A 21,534-nucleotide genomic window follows, 5' to 3' on the forward strand; every position below is an offset into this window, starting at 1 on the left:
ATTTACATTTGCAACGAATAAGGAAATGTTTAGGTGTATATCTATTAAAATATGTGTAAGGTATATGTTAGAAAAACAGCAGAACACTGATGATGGAAATCAAGGAAGAGCTAAATAAATGGAGAGATATTCCACATTTATGGATAGAAAGACTCAATATTGTTATGATATTAGTTCTTGACAACTTTGTCTACAGATTACAAGAATTGCAAATAAAAATTATGGCAAGTTATTTTCCTGATACCAAAAAAATAAACCTAAAATTTATGTGGAAAAGGCAGAAGACACAATATCCAACACAATATTGAGGAAGAACAATGTTTGAGGACTAACACTACCAAACTTCAATACATACTATAAAGCTATGATTGTCAAAACATTGCAACATTGGTGAAATAATATAAACAAATACATAAATAGAATAAAAGAGAGACCAGAAATAGAACCACACATATAGTCAATTGTTCTTTGACAAAGGGGCAAAGGCAATGCAATGGAGAAAGAATAGACTTTTCAACAAATGGTGCTAGGGAAGTGAACATTCACAGATAATCAAACAAAAAATAGAATCTAGTCACTGATCATATGCTTCTTACAAAATTAACTCAACATAGATCATAGACCTAAATGTAAAATAGAAAACTATAGGTCTTTTAGAAGATAACATAGATAAAAATATAGGTGATCTTGTTTTTGGTATTGTATATAAAACTCATCATCAAGCATATAATCCAGGAAAGAAAAAAATTGGTGTTAGACTTCATTAAAATTTAAAACATCTGCTCTGCAAAAGTCATTACTAGGAGAACAAAAAGACAAGCAAGAGACTGGGAAGAACTGCTTGCAAAACACATAACTGATAAAGGACTTATATTCAAAACATACACAGAACTTAGCAAGAAGAAAATAAACAACCCTATTAAAAATTGGGCAAAATATCTGAACAGAGTGTTTGCTTCAGCAACACATAAACTAAAATTGAAATGATACAGAAATAATTATCATAGCCCCTGCACAAGAATTTTTTATATTTGTGAAGCTTTTCCATATTTTGGACATAATTTGTCCAAAGACATAATTTGGCTGAATGGATAAAACTTGTTTAAAAAGCATTATATAATGGTAAAATAATCAATTCACCAAGCAGATATAGCAATTATAAACATATATGCACCAAACATCAAAGCTCTGAAATATATGAAGCAAACATCGACTTGAAGGAACAGATATACAGCTCTACTGTAATAGTAAAGGACTAAATACCCTACTTTCAATAATGTATAAAACAACTAGGGATGATATCAATAAGGAAATAAGGACATAAAAATATGACAGACCAATTGAATATAACAGACATGTACAGGACACTCCACTCAACAAAAGCAGAATACACATTTTTCTCAAGTGCAACTGGAACTTTCTTCATGATAGATCATATTTTAGGTCACAGAATAAGTCTAAATAAGTTTTAAAGTTCAAAATCATATGAAGTATCATTTCTGATCACAAAGTAATGAAAGTAGAAATCAGTAGCAGAAAGAAAATGAGTTAACCCCCAAATATATGGAAATTAAACAACATACACTTAAATAGACACTGGATCAAAGAAGAAATTACAGGTTTATTGGAAAATATCCTGAGACAAATGAAAATGAAACACAACATACCAAAACTTTTGGGGCATTGTGAAAGTAGTACTAAGAGGAAAATTTATAGCTATAAACATATTTTTTAAAAAGAAAAGCATCAAGTCAACAACCTAAATTTACACCTTAAGAAAGATGAAAAAATGAACAAATTTAACCAAATCCAGCAAAAGAAATAAGGCAATAAAGATTAGAGCAGAGACAAGTAAAATAGAGAATAGAAAAGCAATAAAAAAATCAATGAAAAGATCATCAAAATTGACATATCTTTAGATAGATTAAGAAAAATAAAGAAGACTCAAGTAACTAAAATAAAAAAAAAATAAAAAGGGCATATTACAACTGATTTTACAGAAAAAATGGATTATAAGAGAATACAGGGACTTTCCTGGTGGTCCAGTGGTTAAGACTTTGCCTTCCTATGCAGAGGGTGAGGGTTCGATGCCTGGTTGGGGAGCTAAGATCCCACATGCTTCACAGCCAAAAAAACCAAAACATAAGACAGAAGCAGTATTGTAACAAATTCAATGAAGACTTCAAAAATGGTCCACATCAAAAAAAAATCTTAAGAAAAAGAGAATACAATGAACAACTGTACACCAACAAATTGAATAGCCCATATGAAATGGATAAATTCCTAGAAACACACAGTGTATCAAAACTGAATCATTAAGAAATAGAAAATCTGAACAGACCTACAACTAGTAAAAGGATTGAATCAGTAATCAAAAGCCTCCCCCCAAAGGAAAATAACAAGGCTACACTGGCTTCACTAGAGAAGTCTACCAAACATTTAAAGAAATAACACCAATCCTCCTCAAATTCTTCCTAAATAAATAAATAAATAAATAAATAAATAAATGGGAGGGAACACTTCCAAACTCATTGTACAAAGCCATCATCACCCTGATGTCACAATCCAAAAAATATTTTACAAGAAAGGAAAGCTATAGACAAATATCCTTGATGAATATTGATGGAAAAAAAATCTCAACAAAATACTAGCAAAGAGATTTGAATAACATATAAAACAAATTATACACTATGACCAACTGGGATTAATTCCTAGAATACAAGGGCAGTTTTACATATGAAAATCAATCAATGTAATACACCTCATCATCATCAGTAATTATTAGGGAAATACAAATATAAACCAAAATAAGATATCACCTCCCACCAGTTAGGATGGCTGCTATATAAAACAAAACAAAACAAAACAAAAACACAGAGTGTTGATGAGGATGTGGAGAAATTGGAACACTTGTGCACTGTTGATGAGAATGTATAAATGGCACAGCCACTTTGGAAAATAGTATGGTTGTTCCTCGAAAAATTAAAAATAAAATTACTATATGATCCAGCATTCTTACTTCTGGGATTATATCCAACATAATTGAAAGAAGGGTCCCAAAGAGATGTTTGTACACTCATGCTCTTTGAAGCATTATTCACAATAGTCAAGAGGTGGAAGCACTGCAAACATCCATTGATGACTGAATGGATAAACAAAATGTAACATATACATACAATGAAATATTATTCAGTTTTAAAAGAGAAGGAAATTCTGATATTCTACAACATGAATGATCCTTGAGAATGTTATGTTAAGTAAAATAAGCCAGTCACAAAGACAAATACTGTATAATTCCACTTATATGAGGTATCTATAGTATCAGAGTCATAGAAATAGACAGTAAAATGGTGGTTTCTGGAGGTTGTGGGGAGGGGAAAATTAGGAGTTACTATCTGATGAATATGAAGTTTAAGTTTTGCAAGATAAAAAGTTATGGAGATTGGTTATACACACGATGTATACATATTTAACACTATTGAACTGTTCACTTAAAAATGTTTAAGATTATAAATTTTATTTTATAACAATTGAAATTAAAAACAATCAATGCAATGCATTATAGTAGTTAAATAAAGGAAAATAACCACTTGAACATCTCATATTGCAAAGTCTGACAAAAATATCGTTTCAAGGTAAAAACTCTCAACAAAATTATCTTCAACATAATAAATGGTATCCTTTATCATGAAAACTCACAGTCAACATCATACTTATTGGTGAATGATTAAGTACTTCCCTTTAATGTGAAGAACATGACAAAGATGTGTGCTCTTGCCAGTTTTATTATACTAGGGGTTCTATTCTGGAAAATGAGTCAAGAAAAAAAAAAAAAAAACACATCCAGATTGGAAAAGAAGAAAAATTATCTCCAATTGTACATAACATGATCTTGAAAGTAGAGAATTTTAAAGATTCCACTTAAAAACTATTAGAACTCATAAATGAGTTTATCAAGGTTGAAGGGTGAAATTAACTTACAAAAAATCAATTGCATTTCTATATGCTTTTAGTGAAATATCTGAAAATAAAATTAAGAAAACAATAATACAATAATTTACAACTTCATCAAAAAGAACAAAATACTTAGGATTAAACTTAAAAGAGAAGAACAAGACTTATACACTTATACACTGAAAACTATACATTGTTGAAAGAAATTAAAGATGATTAACTAAATGGAAAGATATCCTATGTTCATGGATTGAAAGATTTAATACTGTTAAGGTAGTAATATTCCCCAAATTTATCTATAGGTTCCTCATAAAACCTATAAAAATCCCAGTCAGCTAATTTTTTTTGGCAGAAATTTATGAGCTTATCATGACATTAACATGGAAATTCTAGGTGCCCATAATAACCAAAACAAATCTGAAAAAGTTAGAAGATTCATGTTTCCCAATTTTAAAATTTACTACAAAGCTACAGTAATGAAAACTGTGTTCTACTGGCAAAAGAATAGATACATTCATCAATGAAATAGAATTGAGAGTCTAGAAATAAGCATTTACTTTTACAGGTAATTGATTTTTGACAAGAGTGCTAAGAAAATTCAATGAGGAAAGAATAGTATTCTGAACTCGTGGTGCTGGAACAGCTGCATATCTACATCAAAAAAAAAAAAAAAACACCAAACAATAAAAAATATTTGGGACTCTTCTCTCATACCATATGCAAAAATTTACTGAAAATAGATCCAATACCTATATGAAGAAGCTAAACCTGTAAACTCTTAGAAGAAAACTTAGCTGCAAATCTTACTAATCTAGGGTCATGTAATATATGACAGGAAAAGCACATCATTAAAAGAAAACATAGACAAATTAAACTTTATCAAAATTGAAAATATTTGAGCTGCATGCAAATAATACCATCAGGAAAGTGAAGAGATAGATTATATAATTAGAGAAAATATTTGCAAATCATATATAGGTTTTTCCCTGCTATCCAAAAGTAGAGCATTCCTATGAAATCTTTTAATAAGCCAAAATGGTGTAAAGCAAAGAAGCAATTACCTTAAGATACTTCTTGCTAATGGATGCCTAAAATGAATCAAGACAGAACTCGGATCAAGATGATGGAGTAGGAGGACCTGGAACTCACTTCCCCCTATGAACACATCAAAAATATATCTACATGTGAAAATTGTCACTGAAAACTAACTGGAGATTTGCAGAAAGTCTCTTGTACAACCAAGGCTGTAAGAAAGGTCCACACATAATTGGATAGGAAGGGAAGAAAAGTGATCAGGTCAGGTCTAGTGCCCCAGGGAGGGGAATCAGAGGAAAAGGGAGATTACATGGATGGAAATCCTCCCTGGGGAGTGAGCAGTTTGAGCCACATATTGGGTGCCCCAGACCTGGCATCCAACAAAAGGAAGACGAGTCCCCTTGGCTGGTTGGAGGACCTATGGCACTAACAGGAGGGGTATGGGAAGCCCAGTCTCTGCTCATGAGGAGTGTGCCAATGCTTTATTACACCCAAAGCAGGGTGGAGAGGGTAGATTGAGAATGCAAAGGTGGCTGCTGTGTTTTCTGTGACTGCCTAAGCCCATGCCCCAGCCTGAGCCATAAAACCACTGAAGCCCTGATTGCCTCACGTTGCACCTACACACTGGAGCAAAGGCAATATGACTGAGGAAAGATCTTGACCACGAGATGCTCAGGCTGCTCAAACCCAAAACAGCATCTGAGCAGGGAGGGGGCAGCCATTACTGGTGTTTACACAGGCAGCACATCAGAAGCAGTCCAGATCTCTGACAGAGACCAGACTGACACAGCCCACCCAGTCCCTTGCTGAGTGCCCATGCCAGTCCTCTTGCTCCAACACTGCTTCCTTCTGGTGGGTAGGGAGCTGATGCTGGTAGTGGGGAGAGCGCACACTTGAAGGGAACTGAGCTGGCTTGGGCCGACTCTCAAGGCTTCTGCTCCTGAGAGCAACTTGGGAACTGACCCTGCACCCTGGGGCAGTGATGGCCACTGAACATAGGAGAAGCTCTGGCTCACACCTGGCTCTGGTCCTACCTCTCTATCTCCAGCTCCACCTCCTACCAAGGTGATAGCTGCCAAAGTAAAGTGAGAAAAAGCACAGATGCTCAGGGACACAGGTCAAAGCTACAGATGCTTGATGCTGAGTTGCTGAGTGTAGTTTCCGGGAAAGAGCTTGTCAGTGCCACTGTCGCTGCTCAGGGTGTTTACTGCCTCTGTAAGGACTCATTGCAAAACAAATACTGAAATATGTTATTTTCACTTTTTGTCTTTTTTTGTAAAAGTGAAAATGCTTTTCAGATTTCTTTCAGTTAACAAAAAACAGGTAGTAATGTAGGTCTTTCATAAAAGTGAAGTGACATAAAGCAGACTTTCAATAACAGGGGATACCTATATCTTATGAGGCAATTGTATCCAGAAAGTACAAACAATTCTTATAGCACAATAATAAAATGTAAAGAACCTAATTTTAAAAAGGACAAAGTGTTTAAATAGCCATTTCTCTAAAGAAGAAATACAAATGACCAATACACCCATGAAAAGATGCTCAAATTGTTAGTCATCAGGGAGACAAAAACAAAAAACAAAAAAAAAAAACCCACAATGAGATACTACTTCACACCCAGTAGGATGGCTATAGAAAAAGGACAGTCAAAAATAAGTGTTGGTGATTATGTGGAGAAATTGGAACCCTCACACATTGTTACTGGGAACTTTAAATTGCCAGACATTTTGGAAAACAGTTTGGTGTTTTAACAAAAGTTTAAACATTGAGTTATGATATAACCTGCAATCCACTCCTGGGTATATACTCAAGAGTAATAAAAACATGTCTACACAAAAACTTGTATAAAATATTCAAGGCCTAAATGTAACATTATTCATAGAAATAACTGAAACATCTATCAATTGGAAATGAATAAAGAATATATGGTATATTCATACAATGGAAATTATTTATCAATAAAAATCAAGTACTGATATACTCTACAACAAGGCTAAGTCTGGAAAATATTATGGTAATTAAAAGCCAGTCACCAAATAACACAAATTGTATGATTACATTTATATAAAATTTCTGGAATAGGAAAAACTACAAAGGCAGAAAGCAGATTAGTGGTTGCCTAGGGGACTGGAGGGTTATTGGTAATAGACACAAGGTTTCTTTGTAGGGTGGTAAACATGTTTTAAAATTGATTGTAGTAATGGTTGCACAATTCTGTGAATATGCTAAAATTCATTGAATTGTAACTCTAAATGGATGATTTTTATACTGTGTTAATTGTAATTCAATAAGGCTGCTCAAAAATAGAGATACTGAGCCTCTGCCACTGCTGCACTCCTGCCTCCCATGCCTGCTCTGGGTTCCTGCTGTGGCTGCAGTTTTGGTGGCCAAGGCCCTGTAGTACTGCAGCTCAGATCTGTCACACTGACCACCCCACACTCCTGCCTCACTGCTCACAGCCTCCTAATCCATGCACTGCACTGTGCCAGGTTTCCCAGGTGTCCTGAGGCACAGTGGCCTGAGTCCAGCTTCCATTGATGACCTGAGTCACAAACGTGCTCCAGCTTGGCCACCTCATGAAGTCAAGATTTTTTTCTAGGAGAGTGGCCAAGATGGTGGAGTAGAAGAACCCTAAGCTCACCTCCTCTCATGAGTGCACCAAAATCACAACTAACTGCAGAACAATTAATCATTAATGAAAATGACTGGAACCTACCAGAAAAGACCTTCAAAAACTAAAGACATAAAGACCCACAATAAAGGGGTAGGAGGAGCAGACTCATTATTTAATCAAATACCATACTCCCAGGTAAGTGATCCACAAACTGGAGAATGATGATATTACAGAGGTTCTTCCACAGGAGTGAGAGTTTTGATCCCCACATCAGGCCCCCAGGTTGGAGTTCTGGCACCAGGAAGAGGAGTCCCTAGAACATTTGGCTTTGAAGACCATTGGGGCTTGATGGAAGGAGTTCCAGAGGAATGGGGGAAATAGAGACCTCACTCTTAAAGGGCACACACAAAATCTCACATGCACTGGGACCAAGGGCAAAATCAGTAATTTGATAGGAGCCTGGACCAGACTTACCCACTGGTCCTGGAGGGTCTCCTGGGGAGGTGGAGTGTGGCTGTGACTCACCCTGGGGATATACACACTGGTAACAGGCATATCAGGGAGGATTTATCTGCATGAATTCTCTTGGAGGCTGACATCTTAGCACCAAGACATGGCCCCACCCAACAGCCTGTATGCTCCAGTGCAGGGATACCTCATGCCAAACAACAACCTGGGCGAGAAAGCAGCCCCATCCCTCAGCAGACAGGCTGCCTAAAGACTACCTGAGCCCACAGCTGCCTCTAGACATGCCCCAAGACATGGTCCTGCCCACCAGAGGACCAAGACCCAGCTCCACCCACCAATGGGCAGGCACCAGAAGCAAGAAAACTTCAGTCCCACAGCCTGCAGACAAAGTCAGCAAACTCAGGCCAGATACTACCCTGGGATCAGTTGGCCCCTAGCCCTTGGGTGACAAGTGGAGGGTGCACTGCTGGGACAAAGAGGACATCTCCTACAGAGAACCACTTATCCAAGGTCAAGAAATATAACTAACTTATCACACATAAAAATACATAGAAATTTAGATAAAATGAGGCAACAGTAGAACATGTTTCAGACAAAAGAACAAGATAAAACTCCCGAAGAAGAACTAAGTGATGTGGAGATAGGCAATATACTTGACAAGGAGTTCAGAATAATGATCATAAAGCAGATCAAAGAAATTAGGAGGAGAATGGATTTACAGGCAAGAAATTAGAAGTTTTTAAAAAAGAATTAGAAAATATAAAGAACAACCAAACAGAATTGAAGAATACAATAACTGAAATGAAAAATACACTAGAAGGAATCAATGGTAGATTAGGGAAATCAGTGCTACCAAAGAGAAAAAGGGAAAAGAATGAAAAGAAATCAGGACAGTTTAAAAGACCTCTGGGACAACATGAAACACACTAATATTCGCATTATAAGGGTTCCAGAAGGAGAAAAGTGAGGGAAAGGATCTGAGAAAATATTTGAAGTGATAATAGCTGAAAATTTCCCTAACCTGGGAAAGGAAACAGTCACCCAAGTCCAGGAACCACAGAGAGTCCTATACAGGATTAACCCACAGAGGAACACACTAAGACATGTTGTAATCAAAATGATAAAAATTAAAGATAAGGAGAGAATATTAAAAGCAGCAAAGGATAAGCAACATATAACGCATAAGGGAACTCCCATAAGGCTATCAGCTGATTTTTCAGCAGAAACTCTGTAGACCAGAAGGCAGTGAAATGATATACTTAAAGTGATGAAAGAGAAAAACCTACAGCCAAGAATATTCTACCCAGCAAGGGTCTCATGCAGATTTGATGGAGAAATCAAAAGCTTTACAACCAAGCAAAAGCTAAAAGAATTCACTACCAACAACCAGCTTTACAACAAATGGTAAAGGAACTTCTCTAGGTGGAAAAGAAAAGGTCACAACTAGAAACAAGAAAAATACAAAATGGAAAAGTTCACTGGTAAAGGCAAACATACAATAAAGGTAGGAAGTTATCCATGCACAAAGCTAGTTGGGAGGTTAAAAGACAAAAGTAGTAAAATCATTTGTATCCACACTAAGCAGTTAAGGGATACACAAAACAGTTAGATGTAAAATATAAAATCTAAAGCACTAATCATGAGGGGATAAGAGTACAAATGCAGGGTATCTAAAATGCATTTGAAATTAAGAGATCAGCAACTTAAAACAAGCACGTATAAATATAAACTCGTATACAAAAACCTCATGGTAACTGAAAAACAAAAATCTATAATAGATATACACAGAAAAAAAAAAGCAAACATAACACTAAAAATAGTCAACAAATCAAAAGAGAACAGAACAAAGGAAGAATGGGAAAAAAAGACCTACAAAAACAAATCCAAAACAATTAACAAAATGGCAAAAGGATCATATATATTGATAATTATCTTAAATGTAAACAGACTAAATGTGTCAACCAAAAGACACAGACTGGCTGAATAGATACAAAAACAAGGCCCATATATTTGCTGCCTACAAGAGACTCACTTCAGATCTAGAGACACATACAGACTGAAAGTGAGAGGATGGAAAAGTGTAGTCCACACAAATGGAAACCAAAAGAAAGCCAGAGTTATAATAATTATATCAGACAAAATAGACTTTAAAATAAAGACTGTTACAAGAGACAAAGAAGGACACTACCTAAGGATCAAAGGATAAATTGAAGAAGAAGATATAACAATTGTAAATATATATGCAGCCAACATAGGAGCACTACAATATATAAGGCAAATGTAAATGGAGAAATTGACAGTAACAAAATAATTAAAATAACACCCCACTTACCTCAATAGACAAATCATCCAGACAGAAGATCAATAAGGAAACACAAGCTTTAAATGACACATTAGATCAGATGGACTTAATTGATATTTATAAAGCATTCAATTTGAAAGCAGCAGAATACACGTTCTTTTCAAGTGCACAGGGAGCATTCTCTAGGATAGATCACTTGATGGGCCACAAGGCAAGCTGTGGTAAATTTAAGAGAACTGAAATCATATCAAGCATCTTTTCTGACCACAATGCTATGAGGCTAGAAATCAACTACAAGGAAAAAACTGCAAAAAACACAAAAACATGGAGGCTAAACAATATGCTACTAAACAACCAATGGATCACTGAAGAAAACAAAGAGGAAATCAAAAAATACCTAGAGACAAATGAAAACAAAAACACAATGATCCAAAACCTAGGGGATGCCTCAAAATCAGTTCTAAGAAGGAAGTTTATAGGAATACTTTCTTACCTCAGGAAACAAGAAAAATCTCAAGTAAACAACTTAACCTAAACTTACACCTAAAGAAACTAGAGAAAGAAGAACAAACAAAACCCAAAGTTCATAGAAGGAAAGAAATCATAACGATCAGAGCAGAAATAAATGAATAGAGACTAAGAAAACAATAGAAAAGATCAATGAAACTAAAAGCTGGTTCTTTGAAAAGATAAACAAAATTGATAAACCTTTAGCCAGACTCATAATGGTAAAACAAAAACAGACATATAGGTCAATGGAACAAAATAGAAAGCCCAGAAATAAACCCACACACTTATGATCATTCAATGTACAACAAAGGAAGCAAGAATATACTATGGAGAAAAGACAATCTCTTCAATAAGTGGTGCTGGGAAAACTGGACACCTACATGTAAAAGAATGAAATTTAAATATTTTCTAACACCATATACAAAAATAAATTCAAAATGGGTTAAAGGCCTAAATGTAAGACAGGATACTATAAAACTCCTAGAAGAAAACATAAGCAGAACACTCTTTGACATAAATCATAGCAATACATTTTTGGATCCATCTCCTAGACTAATGGAAACAAAAACAAAAATAAACAAATGGGACCTAATCAAACTTAAAAGTTTTTGCACAGCAAAGGAAACCATAAACAAAATGAAAAGACAACCCACAGGTTGGGAGAAAATATTTGCAAATGATGTGACCGACAAGGGATTAGTCTCCAAAATTTACAAACAGCTCATATGGCTTAATATAAAAACAAACAAACAAACAACCCAATCAAAAAATGGGCAGAAGACTTAAATAAACATTTCTCTAAAGAAGATATACAGATGGCCAATATGCACATGAAAAGATGCTCAAAATTATTAATTATTAGAGAAATGCAAATCAAAATTACGAGTTATCACTTCACACCAGTCAGAATGGCCATCTTTAAAAAGTCTACAAATAAGAAATGCTAGAGAGGTTGTGGAGAAAAAGTAACCCTCCTACCCTGTTGGTGGGAATATAAATTGGTGCAGCCATTATGGAGAACAGTATGGAGGTTCCTGAAAAAACTAAAATTGAGTTACCATATGATCCTTCACTCCCACTCCTGGGCATATATCCAGAGAAAACTCTAATTCAAAAAGATACATGCACCCCAATGTTCATAGCAGCACTACTTACAATAACCAATGAATGAAATCAACCTAAGTGCCCATCGACAGATGAATGGATAAAGAAGATGTGGTATATACATATACAATGGAATTATTACTTGGTCATAAAAAAGAATGAAATAATGCTATTTGCAACAACGTGGATGGACCTATAGATTATCATATTAAGTGAAGTAAGTCAGACAGAGAAAAATGAATATCATATGATATCACTTATATGTTGAATCTAAAAATTTGATACAAATGAATTTATTTACAAAATAGAAATAGACTCACAAACATAGAAAACAAACTTATGGTTACCAAAGGAGATGGCAGGGTGAGAGGGGAGGAGAGATAAATTAGGAATTTGGGATTAACATACACATACTACTATATATAAAATAGATAAACCATAAGGACCTACTTATAGCACAGGGAACTATAATCAATATCTTGTAATAATGTATAATGGAAAAAATCTGAAAAAGAATATCTATTTCTATTTATCAATCTATCTATCTATCATCTATGTGTATGTATAACTGAATCACTTTGCTATATACCTGAAGCTAACACAACATTGTAAATTAACTATACTTCAATTTAAAAATGGTTAAAAATTTAAAAAGACAGATAAATGAAGATACCTTTTAACTGTTAGTGAAAAATGAAGGCATTTTTCTAATGCAGGAATTCAGAACAGATTCAGTCTTAAAGAGGATACTTGAAGATCTTTACCCAAATGGAAACCTGAGCAGAATAAATGTCAAAACAGTAGTAGATAGCTAGTAGAGGAAATAGTGATAGGTAAAGACTGCCCCAAAAAGTACAGTTAGTGGATGGTGATGACAAGACTGGGATTCAGATGTAAAGTTCCGTTATGGCTTTTTGAAAGGAAGCAGATTGTTAGATAATTCAGGACTTACAAATATGTATGAGGGGAGAAGGGAAGCCTCCTAGCAAGTTTTCCTGTGTGTAAAGAATAGTAGAAAATGTATTAGGGTTCAAAAAGCTACTTTTTTTGTGTAGAGAGAAATAAGTTATCTTAGTGTGTGGCCTAATAATTATTTTATTTTTACCTTTTGATAAAGAAATTGCTGAGAATGGAAACAAACATTGATAGAACTTAAAAGGAGAGTCAGACTCAAAATGAAAGCAGGAGGGAACAGAAACATGATGAAACAAACAAAAATATAAAGTGAAAGAAAAAATGAAAAAAGACAAAATATAACATTATTATTATAAAATCATATAGAAGGAACAATATCTAGGGTATAAATTGTCTCATTTTCTTTAAAGATTTCTTCTGATTGGGGCAACAGTACAAAGAGCTCTGTGCATTCATTTATTCAACAAATATTTATTGAGTTTCTATGATGTATCAGCCCTGTGTTGCCCATTACAATAGCTGTTAAGCCACATGTAGGCAGTCCACACTAAGATGTGCAATGACTGCACATCACACCTCAACACACCCCAACCCATTTAAATAAAGTTTAATATTGATTACATGTTAAACGATAACATTTAAATATATTAGGTTAAATAGAATATAAAAATTAATTTCATCTGCTTTGTTTTTTACTTTTTTAATGTGTCTAGTAGAAAGTTTAAAATTATCTGGCTTGCATTATGTTTCAGTTAAACAATGAAGGTTCAAAATGTATTTTTCTGTGTGCTGAGACAAATAAGTTTCCCGTACTTAGGTATTTTATATTCTAAACAAAGGAAAGAGAAAATGACAAAGAAAAATATACAAGCGAGACAATTTTCTATACTGGTAAGTTGTATAATGAGAGCAAAACTATGTGATGTGAGAGAAAGGAGATGTTAGTGGTTCTTGGGTAGAAAGATTAAGAAAATAAGGCCTCTCTGAGAAGGTGCTTTTGAATTGCTATGGAAATGGTGAATATCCATCATGCTCTCCAGCCCACCCAGGATACTGATCAGAGCCATCTGTAAAAGAGACTTAAAGTTTACAATTCTGTACCAAGTGGCCGTAGGTAATTCTGTATGACCTCTGAGGTAGGGATGAAGAGCAGCTGGCAGTGCCATGAGGCACCTCACTGGCACTTCAGGGCCAGCATGAAGCAGGTCCTAGGTATGACACTCCTGGTAGTAGAATGCTGTTGGGCCTTCTGACATTACTGCTGCTGAATCAGACACAAAGCCATTCATGATGGCCTCTTGGGTCCCTTGGTTGCCTCATGTCTCATAGTCAAGCATTCAGTCTCCACTAGATTAATAAGCTAGGGACTGTTTCTCAAAGGGAAGAGAGTCATAACTGAATAGGTTTTGTTTAAAAATGCTGGGACCTCCACTGCCTCCTTAGAGACAGGGTCCTACTTGACTGCTGCTATTTTTCTGAGGGTTCTGCTTGGGCCACACAACAAGGCAGAGGAACACTGTACCTAAGCAGTTTCTTGCTTACAGCAACACTCAAATCCATCAGCCTTTCAGATCAGAGCAAAACATACAATTGTATATATGCTTCCTGTAAAATCCAGAGAGGACTCCTTGGCATTAGGAGTTGCTGGACCACAAGGACTCCGACCTTTACAGAGGATGTCCTTATAAGTCCTAGACCACAGGATTTCATGGGATTTGGTCTCTCCCTCTTAAAAACCTAGGAACATTCTGCATCCCACGTCCTTTCAGTAAATTGTATCAACATGACAAATGGGGATGATGATGTAGTCAAGTTCACACACAGTTTAAGTGTTGACAAATATGCTATATGGCAATCCATATATAAGATTATATGGGAAAACCAAGCTGCTGTCCTAGCTCAGTGAAAGTCCTTTTTTTCTGGTGTTTTGGGGCATTGCAATGGGGAAGAAAATGGGTCCAACAGATTGATAGCTCCATTCCCAGCCCTAGAGGCTTTAGCAATCTGTTTTAACAAAGAAAACACCACTGGAGTAGCTGGCATAGGTAGAGTTGTTTACTTTTGTTTACTTTTGGAGGCAGACAGGCTAGGGGTTAAAAGCACAGGTTTTGACTGCCTGAATTGAGTTCACTGGCACAGCTTTGTTTAGACTTATTCCATATTTTAAGTTTTTGATGCTTGTATAAATGGTCTCTTTTCATAAAATTTTATTTTCTAATATTGTGTGACTAATATATAGAAATAAAATTGTTTTTTATATACTGATACTATAACAAGTTACCTTGAAAAATTTGCTTATTAATTTAAATTATCTATAGATTCTCATTAATTTTCTACAAAGAGTAATCACATATAGAATAATAACAATTCTATTTCTTTTCAATTTTTCTTTTTTATCACCATCTCTTATTGTGCTCACTGAAATCTCCACTACAGGGTTGAATAAAATTGGAGACAGCAGGCATTCTTATCTTGTTTCTGATCTCAGAGGGAAAGTTCAAAAAGCTACTTTGAACTAATAATAATCTTTGATTATTATCCTTGCTTGAAATTTCATTTGTGTGTGTAGATCCCTTTTATCATATTCAGAAAATTTCCTCCTAATTCTAGTTTGCCAAGAGTACTTATTAATGCATGTCAATTTTTGTCATTTTTTCTGCATGTATTGAGATGGTCCTTTATTCTATCAATGTGATACCCTCATTACAGTCTTATATTTAAAGCATATGTTTCATAAGCTATAGATAAATATGTGCATTCTTTATCTACTTTGACAATCTTTTGGTTTTAATTGAAGTATTCCATTTTCACTTAATGGGTCATCCTCTTTAGAGCTAATGAAATCAGTGGTATTTTCAGGTTAAATCTACCATCTACCTGCCTGTTTTATATTCTCTGAGGACAATAATCTTCATCTTAGCGGAAATTGAAAATTGATTTCAAGTCAAATTGGAAGTCATAAAAACGAGTTATCAGAAAGAAAGTTTAATGAATAAAATAGGATCAACACATTTTTTTCAGTTTCCTGAAATTAAAGTTAGTCATAACAAAGAATGTTAAAAATTATTCTATAATCATCCACCTACTGCAGGTTGTATACCTACCATCATCATGTGAGGAAGCACCAGAAAATTGAAAATAACCCTCCAAAGTTTTCCTATCATAAACTTCCCAAGCTACTGCCTCAATTTGATATATATATTAATATGTGTGTATACACACACACATATACACACACACACATACACACACTCTCTCTCTCTTTCTCTCTTGTCTCTTCTATGGCACTTATCTACTTAGAAAATAAAATATCTTTACTGATAAAAATTTATTCTATGCTGCTGTGTTCCAAACATGACTGGGTATTAGAATCAAACGAGGATCTCTTTTAAAAAAGCAGATTCTAGATTCAATTTAATTTAACTTCAGATTCTAGACTTGATTCTAGAATGAATCTGGTTCTCAGGTGATTCTGAGGTACACTCTACTTTGGAAAAAAATGCCTTAAGGAACTCTGAAATAAATTTAAATGTTAATGGCAACACGAAAGCACACTATGTGTGACTTATGTTACTTGAATCTCAATCAAGCGTTGTTTTAATCAGAAGAGCTAGGTGCTGGTTCCAAAGAGATATGCATTTTCCCAAAATTCACTCCCATATTAGGCAACTATATATGCATAGTTGGTGTTGGTGAATGGGCATAATTAAAGTAATGATTCAAATCTAAAGAAGAGTGGAACTTCTTTTGTTGTACTAGAATTGCACCCATAACTTACATTGGTATGAAGTAGACATCATAAACAGTTCTCAGTTACTTGTGTGGGATGAAGTGAGGATGATGTTTATTTTTCATGTAGGATAAAGTGCAGCCCCAGTTCACCTACCAGAAAAAAAAAAAAAAAACAACTTGGTTTGGAAAAGCAGAGCAACTGCAACATCTCCCAGAATACTCAAGATCATGTGTCAATCCTGAAGAAGATTTCCTTCCTGCTCTAGTTTTCTTCCATCCCCATTTTCTTCTATGAATAGAAGAAAATAATTCGGTTATTGCTGTGGGAAGATTTTCAAGTATTGCTTTTTAAAGAGCAAGTAAAAATGAATTGTGGGCAGTATTTGAAAAGAGTGCTTCATTTCTACAGCTATTGAGATAAAGGTTAAATTAAGCCTGCAAGAGTTCTCTCAAAAGGTATTTTGGATAAGAGAGTGCTGTACAAATTGTAGTCTTGAGGGACCCTGCATAAACTCAACATTGAACTCTATTGTTTAGCGATTGTGTTGAACACATTTTAAAGTTATTCATGACATTTCAATAGCAACAAATCAGAAAAAAAAATTATGACAAAACGCCAATCAGAATAGTCAGAAACCAGAGGAATTGTAAAAACTGTCCAGTTCATGTGGAAGGTTGTCACATTGTGCAACAAACAAGGATGAAAAATGTTCTATCCAGCTCTTTACTCCATTTTCAAAATTCAGACTGTTATTCAGCTTTCTGCTCCAGGAAGCTACCCGAAAGGGCTCCTGTGGCTGTGTGGTTCCCACTGGGTTTTCCAGTGGGAAGTTCTGGCAGAAGGTCAGAGGGAAGGCAGACAGAGGTCAGGGTGTTTCTTCACTGGTAGTCACGAGGTGAGGAAAACTTGGGCGGGCTGAGTTCCTCCACTGGACTTTACTGTTCTTCTGAAGCACTCATCTCAATTTCTATTGACCAGGTCTTCCTCCTCTTGTTGGGTTTAAGGTTGGTAATAGTACTTATGTTGTGCTATCCCTGTGGCAAGTCCTACAAACTTCCTGTATATTATCAGCCCTTTAAAAATAAATTCTCTTCAATTTATCCTACTTTGGAACCTGACTGACACATTCTGGTATGTTATCTTTTATCAATAGATATAAATAGCTAAACATAGAAATTAATTACAGGAAATAGAATGGAAATGAAGTGGAAAATAATTTAATAGGATGTAAAGAGAAGAAAAAAAATACTTGGATTCTCCCTTATTTTCCTTTCTTAAATTGGAAACTCTGCCTTCTTCGAAGCCATGTATACAACCAAAGCCATGATTAAACCTTACTACAGATAAGGGTTTTTTGTGGAAACCATTCATACAAACAGCTGCAGTTCATGCTTAGTTGGCTAAGAGGACACTAAACAAATGACAGAACTTTTAACTCCTCATTCCCATGCACTTGATATTTCTATTTAATTGTTTATCTATTTATTGGTTGTTCATTATTCAAGCAATACAGAAATATATTTTTATCCTAAAAGATTCCAGCAATACCAGATTATTTAAACTAAAACATGAAAGGGTTCATATATCCTGCAAATCTCATATCCTTTTTTCTCTCCCCTACTCTCCAAAAACAATGTTGACAATGGATATGTGTCTTTTATTTTTTTTTAGTACTCTTGCACAAATTAAAAATAATACACTTTGAATAAAAAATTGGAGTATGGTATATATATAGTTATATAAAACTGGCTTTTCATTTAATCATTGTGTTTCAGAGATTGTGCCTTATCAGTAAATATATAGCAGTCTTTACCATGTTCTTTTGGAGGACCACATTGTAGTATACCATTAGAAGGATGCCATTTAATTTAGTTATCACTGACATATATTTTTATTGGTTTTACATTTTTTTCTCAACTCAGCTATGAAAATTTGTGTATGTAAATTTTTCATAAAACAGCTTTATTGAAATATATTTTGCATAACACAATTTCCCCATTTAAAGTGTTCAATTCACTTGTTTTTAGTATATTTATAGAATTGTGCAACCATCACTAAAATCGACTTTAAAACATTTTTATCACTCACAAAATAAACCTAATAATCTCAGCAGTCACTCCTTAGCCTCAAGCCCTTAAGACCTAGGCAACCATTAATTCACTTTCTGTTTCTATAGATTTGCCTGTTCTGGACATTTAATATAAATGGAATCAAATAATATATGCCTTTCTTTCATCTTCATTCTTTACTTGGCATAATGTTTTCAAGTTTCATCCATATTGTAGCATGTATCGGTACCTCCCTTTTATTGCTGAATAATATTTCAATATATGGATATACCACATTTAACAATTCATCCATTGATGAACTTTTGGGTTGTTTCTATTTTTTGACTACTATGAATAATGCTTCTACGAACATATATGTACAAGTGTTTTTGAGGGCATAAGTTTTTAAATTTCTTGGGTATAAACCTAAGAATGGAATTGTTGAGTCATATGGTAACTCTATATTTAAATTTTTGAAGAAAAGCTAAATTGTTTTCCAAAATGGTTGTGCTATTTTTGATTCCCACCAAAACTAGTTATTTTCTGGTTTTGTTTTTTTTTTTAAATAGCTATCCTATTGGGTGTGAAGTGTATTTAATTTTGACTTTGATTTGTATTTTCCTGATGACTAATAATGTCAAGCACCTTTTCATGGGAATTTTTCCCATTTGCATATTTTATCTGGGGAAATATCTATTTAGATTCATTGCCCATTTTTAATTGGGTGATATATTCTTCTATTACTGAATTATAAGTGTTATTTATAAATGTTAGGATCATTGTAGAATCACTTATCAGATGTATGATTTTCAAATATTTTTCCCATTTTCTATGTTTTTTTTCAATTCCTGGATGGTATCCTTTAAACATTAAATTTTTAAGAATTTTGATGAAGATAAGATTAAATTGTTAATAATATTACAAAGTCCAATTTATATGTTTTTTCTTGCTTGTGCTTCTTGCGTTATATCTTAGAAGGCTTTGTTTAACCTAGGGTCACAAAGATTTACACCTATACTTCTTTTTCTGTGAGTTTTATAATTTTAGATCTATAATTCATTTGAGTTATTTTGGAAGATTTAATATAATTTTGTTGGTGCAATTTTGTTTTTTCTAAATGGATTCTTAAAAGGAGAATTGCTTGTCCAAAGGTCACATGAATTTTTTTCATTTTGAAATATACTGCCAAATAATCTTCTAATGCAGTTTTGTTAATTTATCCTCACAAAAAATAACCATGAGAGTAAAAGGCCTGGCCAGGGCCGACAGAAGTGTTCTACTTAAATAATTTTTGCCAATGTGATGAATGAGAACATTTATCTCATTTTAATTTGCTTTTTGTTAATTACAGATGAGCAAAATATTTTCAACTCTTTCTAAGACATTTACTTTTACTCTTCTGAAAATTGTCTATTAATATTTTTTACCATTCTTTTCTACCAGAAAATTAGTATTCTGTTTCACCTGTGACTTCTCTTTAACATTTTATAAGATCTCTGATTGTTAAGACAAAAAAAATAAGATAAATAAGGAAAAAATAATACATATTCATCAAAATTTTAAATTATAAATATAGAAAGAATTTAGAGAGTTTCATGAGATTAAAACTAGCTAAATAAAAATATTCAGATTGACATCAGAGTTCTCAACAACAATATGGAACACAAAGAGAAAATATACTGCCATTAAAAATACCCTTGGGAGAAGTATTTCAGGAAGAAGATAAACACATTCTTGAGGACACAATGAGGTATGAACAATATAATTAAGAATAAGGATACATAAATAACCTAGGGAAGTTTATTCAGCTTTCTAAAGTGGACTCTATTCATCTTAGAGTGGCATAGAAAAAAGCCATTGAATTAAAAAAAAAACATTTAATTCATACTTACAATCTGATTTTTTATTTCTTTTTCTGATGAATGTATTATTATTTTACATATTATATTATTAAAAGCAGTAGCAAATATATAAATAATAAATGTGATCTACACTGATAGATATTTATGATTAAACAAGTTTTGATAGGATTACAGGTATATCTGAGAGTTATTATAGGTTCAGTTCCAGACAACCACAATAAAGAGACTATCACAATAAAGTGATTCACATGAATTTTTTGATTTCCCAGGGTATATAAAAGTTTTATTTACACTATACTATAGTCTATTAAGTGTGTAACATCATCACATCTAAAAAAAATGTACATACCTTAATTATGAATAATTTATTACTAAAAAATGCTAACTGTCCTCTGAACGGTCAATGAGTTATAATATCTTTGCTGGTGGAGGATTTTTGCCTTGAAAAGTTTTGAAATATTGCAAAAATTATCAAAATATGACACAGAGACATGAAGTGAGCTAATGCTATTGAAAAAATTACACGAATAGACTTGCTCAACACAAGGTTGTCACAAACCTTCAATTTGTAGAAAATGCAATATCTGCAAAGTACAATGAACTGAATTGAAATAAAATGAGGTATGTCTATATTCTAAAATGACAAGATGATCCTGAACTCAAAGATATATCTATAGAAATCCAGAATGAAAATTTTGGAATATAGCCATAGAGTATTCTGGTGGTAACAAGAGAGAGACGAGAGGTGTGGGCACACTAAAATAATCACTTAATTCAGGGTAAAACTATAGATATTAATATCCATTTGAAGTCATTAGAAACATATATAAGCCCATCTGAGAAATTTAGAAATAATTATGAGAAAAATAAAAATAGAATTATAGTTTTCATAAATGTAGAAAAATAAATATACCCAGTGCAAAGTAGGAAAGAAAAAAAATAATAAAGTTATCAGAATTCATAAAATAAGATGGTAAAAAAGTTCC

The 21,534-nt window shown here is 33.8% G+C and overlaps 1 non-coding gene across 1 annotated transcript; it reads left to right on the top strand.

The window, feature by feature from the left end:
* Positions 1–948: 948 nt before the first annotated feature.
* LOC114235466 (U6 spliceosomal RNA) lies at positions 949–1,053 on the top strand. The gene has a single exon (XR_003621632.1). It is a non-coding gene; the product is annotated as a U6 spliceosomal RNA (small nuclear RNA).
* The last annotated feature ends 20,481 nt before the right edge of the window (positions 1,054–21,534 follow it).

The sequence above is a fragment of the Balaenoptera acutorostrata genome, chromosome 6 (assembly GCF_949987535.1).
Source record: "Balaenoptera acutorostrata chromosome 6, mBalAcu1.1, whole genome shotgun sequence".
Lineage (NCBI taxonomy): Eukaryota > Metazoa > Chordata > Mammalia > Artiodactyla > Balaenopteridae > Balaenoptera > Balaenoptera acutorostrata.